The following is a 12,231-nucleotide window of genomic DNA, read 5'->3' as shown; positions in this document are numbered from 1 at the left end:
ATCGCAAAGGAGTGTGAATTCATACCTGAGTTTAAGAGCGCAGCAGACTGCTTACAAACGTCTACGTCGTTGCGCCTACTGCACCGACGCTCTTGAATGATGTCGGGAGAGACGGGGCGTTTCGCTTCGCCATGGTGTACCTTCGGAATTTCCGGTGACCCTACATTTAGATGGTGAACTTCTCATGCCTTCTTCTTAAACATTCTACTTTGTGTCCGCTCGCGTCGAACCTTATTGTTGGCATTGGGGCGAGCATTGAACAAGTTGACTGGAGTACTGCTCCCGCCACCATCGTCTAAATAGAAACCACTGCCATATCCTCGGGACGTCATGGGCATGGGATCTCCGCTCATTTTAGAGGGTTGGGAAAAGGAAGGAGAGGGATGTGAGGAGAGGAAAAGGGGGTACAACGCAAACATGCTATGATAGACGACTGGTGGAGGCACTACGTTGTCCTGTAGGAGAGTGTAGTGGAAGTCGCATTAGGAAAGAGCGTGTGGAAGAGGAGTTCGGATGGAGGTTAATGAATGGTGAATGAGAAGAAGAAAAGGGAAATAGGAAAGCGTTCGGGGGTGCGGAGGGGACGCAGCGAAGCGTACAGTGCTGCGTGCAGTTTTACAGACTGCTATACAACGAGTGCTACAAACCAGGTGCAGCTTGCCGGCTCATCGCAATTCTTTCAGCATTAATTACTCCAGAGATATTTCACGTAATTTTAGTACTTTTCCCACGGCTAATGCTGACGGAGAAAGCCTGTATTGATTCTACTACGTTCTATAGCAAGGGAAATAATCCCATTGAAATATATAAGCCGGACGTTTTGACAGCGAGTAACAAAAAACTCTTTAGGACCCTCATAATTATCTTTACAGCGTTCATGCTGAGTCGACTCTCTGCTCCAAGCGAAATATCACTTTTTTGCAGTAGTTCAAATAGGTTTCTCGTAATTCGCAATTTCGAGCGAGAAAGCAGGGGATGCCAAAACTTCTTTAAAAAAAAAGCCTCGTTTTACTATCCTACAACGCTAACTAAAGAAGTGAAAAAATTTAGCTTAGGAGGAAAATATATTACGGGAAAACGATCACACAATTTTAAAGACAAACGTAACTGCCTCCGACATCATTTATCGCAAGCAACCAGATACGCATCCAAATTGTTCCTGCGGGACCCTGGCGCCCACTGGCAGCAGCAGATGATAGAATGCTCGACCACGACTAAAACTCCGGCCTACCTTGGGTGACGATAAGGTTCAATTGTCGGTGACATTCACAATGGCTTTTGGTTGTTTGTTTTTTTGCACTTCTGCTTAGAACACTGATCAGCCCCTCCACTTTGTAAAGGAATAAGAGAAGTGAAGGTCAAACGACTATATGCGTTGACCTGGGCGCAGTACAAAGAGTTCACAAAATAAAATATACACTTGCTTCCTAGGTAATTACCCGAATGAAACTTGGAGATACTAGAGTTTTGTTTACCGAGCCAACTAGGGGTAGGCAGCCTCCCTCTCTTGGGAGCTCACATGTATTGACAACAGAATGAAATTTCAGAACATCACAAGTTAGCTGTGAAGTGCCTGATTATTTGCAAACATGTTGATGGAACTCGGCGTAATTGTCTCTTCGCTTAGCGTATCATTCTCATATAAATTGTTTGGGGGTACTTTAAACAAAACAAGAGTTATGTGCAACCGTACTCACATTGTGCACGGCATCGTATTGACATCAGACGGGAATTCCGCCATATTTAAAGGGACCCTGCAACACTCTTTGAGCAGTGCAAGTAAACCTGCTCGACGTTTAGATTACACTGCCAGGAATACCTGAGCCAAATATTACACGTGCACGTGAAGCGGTGAGCGCGCAAATCGATGTGAAAGACGCGGAAAAACCAACCGCTCTCTCTTCAGTTGTCCTCATTATGCTACCCCTGGCATGGCCTAAGGGACGTCACATAGGCCATGGCTGCCCGATCGGCTGTTACTGGTCAACTTCGCGGCTAGATTCTTCCATTTCAGTCGTCGTCATCGCTGTGTACGAACCTCTTCTATGTCTGAACCTGTAGGCACAATTTTGCCGTTTTTTTTGTGTGTTTTGAGTGCGCGCGGAGCTTCAGTGATGAGCTTAATACTTCCCTTTCAACGGGACCACTCGACTACACACGTTTATTGCTTCAAAAACGCCCTACCAGCCCGAGCGCGCACTTGGGAGCAGGCACCCGTGCCTGCTTTTTTGTGGCACCAGACCGGAAATAGGCCCCTCCGCGTAGCGGAGAAAAGGAGAAAACTACCCGGCATGTGATATATCGAAGGCCGCCGAAGAGAACGCCGCGAGCCGCCCCCCTCTCCGGGAGAGAGCGCGCAGCGTTCGTCGCGTTGTCCCCGGTCGAGTTGAGAGGGAACGATTATGCGCGATTTCTCATCGCGCGTAGTTTCGTTAATTGTGAACGGATTTTCATCATTCTTGCAGGAGGAGATTTCTGGGACAATAGACTTTATCCCAAAATACAATACTCGTTGGCGTATTCATGGGAGATTGTGGCCGGTACTACACCAGGGTGGCCAATCCTGCTCTGGTGAGGGAGTGCATTACCGGCAATGGTCGCCGGGGTCTGGCCGCACCCCAAGCCCCTTTGTGCAATTCCATCAATTCGCGGACTTTTTGTTGTTTTTTTTTTTTTGTTTTAATCCGGTGGGAATTGTCCGGCACCGGGATTCGAACCACGGTTCTTCTGCACGCGAGGCGGGTGTTCTACCTCTACGCCATCGCTGCATCGCAATGGTACCGCAATGGTACCGCAATGGTACCATTGGTACCGCAATGGTATCATTGGTACCGCAATGGTACCGGAATCTTGGAAGAACGCGAACATCATCCTAATCCATAAGAAAGGCGACATGAAGGACTTGAAAAACTACAGGCCGATCAGCTTACTGTCAGTCGTCTACAAGGTATTTACCAAAGTAATCGCTAACCGAATCTCTGCAAACTTAGATTTCAGTCAACCTAAAGAACAAGCAGGGTTCCGTAAAGGTTATTCAACAATGGACCATATTCACACGATCAATCAGGTGATAGAGAAGTGCGCTGAGTATACTCAACCCCTATATATAGCCTTCATAGATTATGAGAAAGCATTTGACTCGGTCGAAACCCTAGCAGTCATTCAGGCATTACGGAACCAGGGGGTAGATGAGCATTAAGTAAGAATACTAGAGGATATCTATAATGGGTCTACAGCTACCATCATCCTCCATAAGGAGAGCAGTAAAATACCTATAAGGAAAGGTGTCAGACAAGGAGACACAGTCTCGCCAATGTTATTCACAGCATGCTTACAAGAAGTATTCAGAACGTTGGACTGGGAACAGGTGGGAGTAACGGTTAATGGAGAATACCTCAGTAACCTCAGATTTGCTGATGACGTTGCCTTGCTAAGTAACTCGGGGGACGAATTGCAAAGCATGCTTTCCGCACTGGGCGAACAGAATAGAACCGTGGGCCTGAAAATTAATATGCAGAAAACTAAAGTAATGATCAATAACCTCGTGACAGCACAGCAGTTTTAGATAGATGGCGAGGCAGTGGAAGTGGTAAGCGAATAGATATACTTAGGCCAAGTTGCGACCCCAGTTCCCAACCATGAGGCAGAGATAATTAGAAGGATCAGAATGGGGTGGGGTGCATATGGCAGACATTATCAGATAATGAATAGCAGCCTACCATTGTCGTTGAAAAAGAAAGTGTATGACAGCTGCATCTTACCGGTACTCACCTACGGGGCAGAAACTTGGAGGCTCACTAAGAGGGTTCAACTTAAATTGAGAACGACTCAGCGGGCAATGGAGCGGAAAATGATAGGTGTGACATTAAGGGACAAGAAGAGAGCGGAGTGGGTCAGGGAGCAAACTGGTGTTAAAGACATATTAGTAAAATTAAGAAGAAGAAATGGACTTGGGCAGGGCATGTAATTCGAAGGCAACATAACCGCTGGTCATTAAGGGTAACAGAGTGGATCCCTAGAGAAGGCAAGCGCTGCAGGGGGCGGCAGAAAGTTAGATGCGCAGATGAGATCAAGAAGTTTGCGGGGATAAATTGGTCACAGTTGGCACAGGACCGAGGTAATTGGAGAATAATGGGAGAGGCCTTTGGCCTGCAGTGGGCGTAGACAGGCTGGTGATGATGACAATACTCGTAGTCGATGGCAAGTGTTGCAGGGTCCCTTTAAAACTAACCTGTGAGTAATTGAGAAGTAAATGAAAGCTGGTTAAGTGATAGAGCTCTCTTGCCGGACAATTCAGTACAATTTCTTCCAATATTCCCACGCCAGGTTGAGAGCTACTACAGAGAAATGGAGCAAACGAGACAAAAATTCTTTCGCGTCCACGCGACACGTAGGCGGATTGACATCGACACATTATGGAGGGTATCTGCATACAGCTTGGCAATAAGAATATTCACTCATGTTTTGAATGGGGGGGGGGGGGGGTATTCGCTGCATTTGTGTGCTTCGTTATCCAACGATTGGACATATTTGTTCTCTTTCTGGAGCTTCGTGCAGCTCCTTAACAACTGCAATGAATTAAACTGCAGCGTTTGCTTTGCCTTCGATTGAATAGTTGTTAGTAGTTACATGATTGTTTAACCACTCCAGTCCTTATAAACTACTTTCAACTAGCACTTTTTTCCTCATTGCATTAATGCCACGTCCACGGTTGTTGGCGGTCGTCGAGTGGAAAAATATAACCTCATACAGCGCTTTCTGGTCAGTATTTTTGTACCAATTTCCGGTCGACATTATAGTCTCACGTAGGCAAGAACGACGCAGGTTTCCTCAAACAACAAAACTTTATTGGAGCGAACTTCTCCGCTAAGCACTCAAAGAATACACAAGCGTAGAGGGAGCAGTCAAGAGAAATACGTGCACATATGAGTGTCACGAATATAATGCCTCTGCGTCTGCCCGCGAGCACATATCGGTTGAATTACATCGAGAACACTGGAGATCAAAGAAGGTAGTTCTAGTCTGGTTCCGACAGGGCGAAATAAACTCCCTATCAAGAAAGATAGTCTGACTTATACTTGTGGCGCAAATTTTATTTTTACACATACCACTTGTTTTGTCGTACAGCGTCAAAAAATAACAATATGCTGCCAGGGAGAACAATACTACGTAGCAGAAGCTTTTATTCGCGGAATATATTGCACAGTTGGCTTGTCATTTGATCTGAATTATATTTTAAAAATTTTGTGCGCACCTGATGATTTGTGGGCGCGTTTAAACACCTAGGGTTACCTCTCATCGTTTATGGGATATCTTAAATGTTGTATTTTAGTATTTTATGCATATTAAGTATTTTACGCCTATTTCGATGCCTATAGTATGTTATGCCTATTATGTTTTTTGTGCCTGCTCTAAGCAGCGCTAGTATCAAACCAACAGTAGAAAACATAGGTATATTAGTCCTTTTTGTTCAGATGACACGTAATCACCCTGTTATAAAGGGCAAACCAATAGCAATCATCATCATCATCATTATCATCATGCATCGTTGTCTGGCGTCGCTTCCGTGACGGGTATGACGCAAGTGAAATCTCCATAAATCCCGGAGTGAAACACTTCCGTGTTAAAATCTTCTGCGACCCCTGTCACGTAACAGTCTCTCCTCTATCCCGCACCCAGATCTCACGCTGTTGCTCTACCGTCTCGGTCCTCCCATGATACACGCACTGAACGTTTTCTGAATACCATTAAATATTTTCGCCGTCGCATTGCTGGTGCTCTTTAATTTTAGAGCATTCGTTTAGGTTGGTCATGCCCTCGAGCCACGAGCCGAAGGCTCGTCCGCCATCTTTTTCAGCTATTCTATGGGGAAAGTATTGTTTCCAACGCAGTTTTTGCTTGTCGCACAAATGGCACCTCAATGCGTTTTTATTTAATAATTCACTGCATGGGCCAGTTACATGTTTATGGGTTGCGTCAGATATCGCTATTGTTTTCTTTTGGATGGAAAAATGTCTACACGTATGAAGTATGTATTTAGATTTTGTTGTTCGGAATTATACTGACTATATAAACATCTAGTTCTGAAGTAGGTTTAACACATGGTCGTGTGCTGAAATAAAGGACAGAAAAACAGACAAAACAAAATTTTGGAGATCAGGTAGCCTGTAATTCGTACACAATGAGTGAGTTTCGTTTTTGTCCCAAGCAGGCAAGAAAGAAACATGTAGCCACGAGAGACAATTGTATTTAAAAACGGCACGTACAAGGGGCGACAACAGTACAAGACTGCGATTTGTGGTCCCTTCAGCTTTTCAGTAAAGCGTTTCAGCTTTACTTGCCCGCATGCTGACCAGCTGAATAGAATACATTGTGTGCCTGGTTATTTGAAAGCGACAGCTTACCCTCTGCGCATGCTCACATAGTTAGATTTAAAAACAATTCAGAGGGAAAACAGGTAAGAACAGAAGAGGCGGAGAAAGTGCACAACGTACAGCTCACAATACTTAGTTCAAACTCTCCGTACAGCCCACCATACTTTTAAATCGGTTTTAAAGGTTGCTTCTTCTGAAAGCTATTTCGCACTTGTTATTTCGTTTTACCAGGAGGTGCGCAGAGAATGCCTTTGGCATCACGGCAGCGAGGAGGCACATTCTGCTGAGCACCATCCCTCTCCTGCCCAAGAATGTGGATTTTGTGGTGAAGGCGGCGTGCGTTCTCCACAATTTCCTCTCGATCCTCAACGAACAATCCCAACAGTTCTTGGACCACGAGGACAAGTTCGGGAATGTGGTCGCAGGGCAGTGAAGGCAAGGTGTTGAGCAGGCGTCGGGACGAGAGCACGGGGACCCCTGCTATTTCCCACTTCAAGGGACGCAGTCCAGAAACGTCGGTGCGGATTCTGCAGATGCCAGGGCCCTCTTGTCTGCCTACTTCTGCAGCAGCGCTGCAGAGGTCCCTTGGCAGTGGCACCAGCCAGGGGGTCTCCAAACAAGGGGCTCTCAAGCGCTTGTAAGAGCAGGGGCTGCACCCACTTTGCTGAAGGTAAACTTCTCCTTTAATAGCAAAGACACCCTGAATCATGTTTACCCATCTAATATTGGCCTACTCATGTTGCACCATGCAAGTCAACATGCCTCATTCTGTATTCCCACGTTTTGTCAGCTCTAAGAAGGACAAGAGGCACCACACTTCAGCTACTCTTAAATTGCTTGATCACTTCCATAATCTGCATGTGCATGTCCAGGTGGTGCTCCTCTTTTACTTCTCTCATTCACTTCACGAGCGACAACGCAAAATGCTGATGGTCGTCCTATTCCTGTAGACTGTTTGTTAGTTTTCCCAGATGCTCTATAAGCAAACTGTCATCGTCGTCTTTGTTTTTTCTGTTTTTGGGTGGTTGCATTGCAGACATGCTGACAAGGCTGAACCCCTGGCTTTCCAGTGACGTCGCCGCCAACCCAAGCGGTGATGCAGTTCCCAGCGCTGATGGTGCCGACTCACTTGATGACTGTGTTGACGATGGTGACTACGCTGGTTCCAGTAGCGACGGGGTACACTCAACTGACACCGTCGGCGCTGGATACAGATCAGCGTGGTCGTCGGTCTCATCAAATTTGATGCTGTCAAATTGACTGTGACACATTTCTCGGGAAAGACTTTCTGGCGTCTCCTGACGTCCCACCTGCCGGGCATCCTGCTTTTTCTGCCTCTTCTGTGGCTTGACATTCCCACAAGTCCTGCACAGCAAAAATGAAGGTGTATATATTGGTGTATAGGTGTGTAAAAAAGTGTCAATGTTTGCCCTGAAACATGGCAAAATATTTCAGCAGACATCAATAAAAACATTACCACTGTTAATAAATGTATGCTTCTTACAATACCATAGTTTGTTTACTAGCACACTCGTTGCTGCACTGTGTTATACAGAAAGCCTCATGGGTCTCGCATGCCATTCTCAGTTCCTTTTTTAACTTCCGGCTGCCGACAGACCGTTTGAGCAAGTTAGTGCCCTTACGCAGGCGATCGTCAATGCAACGTCAAACATGCCAACATTCCCATTTTTAATAAATGCATGAATGGTTATTTGGAGCGGTCGTCGCTATAACGTTTCCTGTGTTAATAAGGTTGCGCTGTCAACAGTGGAGTGTTTTAGGTCGCGTTAGTATGTCATTGGCTGGTGTGGGCACGTCGAATTTGGGAGGAGGATTGTGTGTATGTATAAGTAGTTACGTCTTTTCCAATAAATCAAGTTGAACGTCTGCGCTAGTCCTGTCCACTTCTTTCTTATTGTGTCCCTGTTAGTTCGCGCTGTTCCCCAAGATGAAAGTACACCAACTCGCCACCCTGCTAGAGTTCAATAAATGCGTGCTTGTAACACTGCAGCATAGTGTGAGCGAACGCAATTATAACTGTTTTGTATTTAATCATAAGCGGGAGAGGGAAAGAACATTTATTTGTCCAATTTAGGAGGGCTAGCCTTCCATCCTAGACGCCAACCAGGTGCCTTTGGGTCCTAGCAGCGTCTTCGGCCAAATAAAGGTCCAAGAGCTAATCCGCCGGATCTGAGATGAAGAGCAGTCTCCCACTGCTCATCACTAATAATTACGTGGTTCTAAGATATGGCTCGAAGCCATTCCCATAATGTGCAAGATCAGCCCCCTGTTTGCATCTTCTGCATCTGTCTAAAAGGTGTCCAGGATAATGACTGCATGCAACTTTCGCCAGCATTCCTGCAAGGCTCACAATCACAAGCTACTTTATTCGACAAGAAAAGTACGCGAGCTTTTCACGCAATAAAGTTACTGGCGGGTGGTCATGGTGTTGCGCAGGAACAGCAGCTGCGTATAGAACGCCCACGAAGCCGGCTGCACTGCACTGTCGGCTGGCGGGTTCTCTTCGTCGTCGTCGTCGTCTACTGGGTCAGAGTCGTCGGCGTCTTCGGTACCCATGCCACTTCATTTTTTCTTTTTGGGCTTGGAAAGCCTCCTAAATTTGTCCCTAAGGAACTTCCATCGCTTTTGCAGCGCAGTGATGCACTCTGCGTAGACGAAATGAAATATCAGCCGCTGCTTTCAAAACAACCTGTCAAGCCGGCGGAGACGCGCCACATGTACCTTTGCTCACCAGTCCCAGAAACATGATCTCGCACACTTCCTTCCACAAGACATTTTTTACTTGTCGATTCTTGTGGTCCTTGTGCGTGGCCAGCCACAAGGACGTCCGGCTGGCCACACAAGAGATCAATTTCTCGTTGCTTATTGCCATCGCCGATTTGGTGAAGGCGGTCATTGCGGCTGGGAGAGAGGAGGAGCGGAAGCCCGCAGCAGCGGCGTTTGATTGGCTGCTGCCGAGGTAGTAACTTCCGACGCGTGTAAAAATACCTGGCATAGCCAGACCTTGCCGAACGCGACGCACTTGGCCAGGCGCGCCGTCTCCTGCACGCTCCTCGGGACGCGTGAGGGCGCGAGCGCGTAAAATCTAGCGTGCAGGCGCGTGCATGTGGTTACCGCTTTAGGCTTTTGGTTGAGTCCCCTAAGTAGTTGAGTCCTCTAAGTGGAGTCCGCTAAGTTTAGTGGAGTAGCCAATGCTACGGAGGGTAACTCCAAATACGAAATAGCGAAAGCTTCTCCTGCGATATAGAAACAGCGCAATTATTATGAAATATTTGTAATTAACGTCGAAGACTGGAATGACTACCAAGGGCGGACTCCTGTTCCGTGAGGTGTTAAAAAAATCATCCTTGCCCGTACCTTACCTCTGAGTGTGACAAAGGCATTTCGCTCAGGGCTCCGTTAGAAGAAGCAAGATGTATGAGACAGAATTTTAGTAGTTATGCAAGTGCCCAACTAAAAATTGAAGCAGGAGGTGCTGAGCACGTCATCAGACCACCGAAAGCAGTGTGAATTCCCGCATGAGCATAAACGTGCGAATGACAGGTTATCAAATTACACACGCGCCGACATCACATACCCTCTTGGCTGATATCCGGAAGGAAGAACGCTTAGCCCTTATACTGGTTGCTTCTGAATTTTAAATTGCAGTAGTTTTAAATGATGAACGTATCCTGCCTTACTCCTTACGCCGGCCACATTGCGGCCAGTATGGTTCTCATTCTGTCCACTTTTGTCGTTGGCACTGGGGGAGAACGTTGAACAAGTTGATTTGAGAAGAGCACCTTGCACCATCGCCTAAACAAAACCACACATATCCTCGGGACGTCACGAGCCATGGTATCTCTCTTATTTCAGAGGGATAGGAAAAAGAGGGATGTGAGAAGAGAGACCGCAAGTGTAGCGCAAGGAGGGAATGGCAGGAGTAGTTGGCAAGGCGAAGCAATCTGTTGGAGGGGCGAGTTGCGGAAGAGGTATTTTGACAGAAAGCGTGGACGAGACGAGGCAATGGAGGCAGATGGATGGTGAACGACAAGAAACAAAGGGGAAGAATAAAGCGTTTGTGGTTGCACTACAAGCTACTAGGCGCACGCATCACGTCGCAGTTTGACACACTGCCATAAAGCAAGTGCTACAATCTGAACCTTTGTATTCCTACCATGTTTACTAAAAAACTAAAAAAAATGTAGTTGGAGGCAAACATATATCACCGTTCGAAGGTCATACAACGTCAATACAAACGGCACCGTATTCCGACATCATTTGTCACGAACAACCCCCTAGGCATCCAAACTGTTGCTGCGCGTCAACAACGTTTACAGGATGTGTAGCAGATATTAGAATGTTTCTCAAACGTAATTTCCGCGATCTCTTGGGTGACGGCGAGGTGCCATTCTCGGTGACATTCACAATAGCTTTTTTGATGCGAAGCATCTCATGGTCGTGGCTATGTCCCTCCCTTATCGTTGTCGTTGTTGTTGCGCCGTCCACACCCCCACTCCGCATGCTCGGCTTGCTGAACGCCCCGTCTCTTCTATGGCTACTGGAGCGACAGTGTTGCCGGTGTCTTCCTGGGCCTGCACGAGACGTGCACGCTTCACGCGTCTTCGACATTTCATCGTCTTCGGCAGAGGCGTGCGTCGGCGAGTCTCGGGGCGGGCCGTGATTACTAGCAACCCACAACCATTCGGGGAACGTGCATCGACCTCATCTTCAGCAACTTCAGGATTCATCCACTACAACAGCCCTTGACTTCACATTTCACAGACCATAAGGCGGTCATAATCAAACCGGAACGCCAATCCCAGCTCGCCGTCACCTAAGTTGATTATGATGATGATAATGACTAAATAAAGACACACTCATACCACGTACAACGTATCTCTCTCTCTGACTTTAATGCCTCTCCACTGTAACACTTCCTACCCCCCTCCAAGAAAATTAAACCATCTTCCCGTGGGGGAACCCTGAGTAGTATGCGAAACAGCCATGGGGTCACGGCAATTTCCCATTTCGTAGTTCCGGTAAGTGAAAAGTGTGGTAGTTACCATGGTAAGCAAAGGGTAAATATAACGGTAGCTACGTACCTCAACCTCACGGAAACGACGAACAGAAAACTAATGGGCATGTGAATCGACCCCATGCCTGCTTCGCATACTACTCAGAGTTCCCCTACGGGAAGATGGTGTAATGTTTTGTTCGTTATTTCATGCTTTCGTGTTTATTACCTTTATCAGCCCTGGCACTCTACCGAGGAAGACGACCAGCAAAGCTCAAGCGATTATATGGATGGACAGGGCACAGTCCAAGCATTGCACAAAACGAAACACGTTTGTTTGTAATTTGCGTTGTGTAAAATTTCCCATGTAATTATCTGTACAAAACTTGGAAAGGCGACAGTTTTCTCCTAGCGAACATTGGCTGTCCGTCAACCTCTCTTGGGTGCCAAATCGTATGGACACCAGACAATTTGTTTTACATTGCAACATCGCGTGGAAATATGTAATTATAATCAAAAGTAGACGAAACTCCTTTTAATGTTAAGGTCACCTTAGCAGATGGTTCTTATAAATTTAATCGGACTGCTCTTTTAAGAAAAAAAATGTAGAATTTGGGCTGACGTACGCGGAAATTTTCCCACCCTTTTTTTCGCGGGGCTACCATGGTTGCCAGGCCAGGAATGCCCTCCACACTAAATGAGCGGCTGCAGGTAGTCGCCAGTTTATGTGAATCCTTCGCCTACGTACACAAGTTTTTTCTTCTTTTTTTTTCTCTTCGTTTGCTTCCTCATTCCTCCTGGAATTGGGATCATTGGGCGTTTGAATATGCAGACGGCAAT

General features: G+C 46.5%; 1 pseudogene; it reads right to left on the bottom strand.

Annotated features, from left to right (window-relative positions):
* Nucleotides 1-7,192: 7,192 nt before the first annotated feature.
* LOC144150056 (uncharacterized) lies at nt 7,193-8,951 on the bottom strand (annotated as a pseudogene).
* Nucleotides 8,952-12,231: the final 3,280 nt, after the last annotated feature.

The sequence above is a fragment of the Haemaphysalis longicornis genome, unplaced genomic scaffold (genome assembly GCF_048455015.1).
Source record: "Haemaphysalis longicornis isolate Haplotype H1 unplaced genomic scaffold, Haemaphysalis longicornis Haplotype H1 scaffold_8, whole genome shotgun sequence".
NCBI lineage: Eukaryota > Metazoa > Arthropoda > Arachnida > Ixodida > Ixodidae > Haemaphysalis > Haemaphysalis longicornis.
This window is presented reverse-complemented; position numbering and strand designations above follow the sequence as displayed.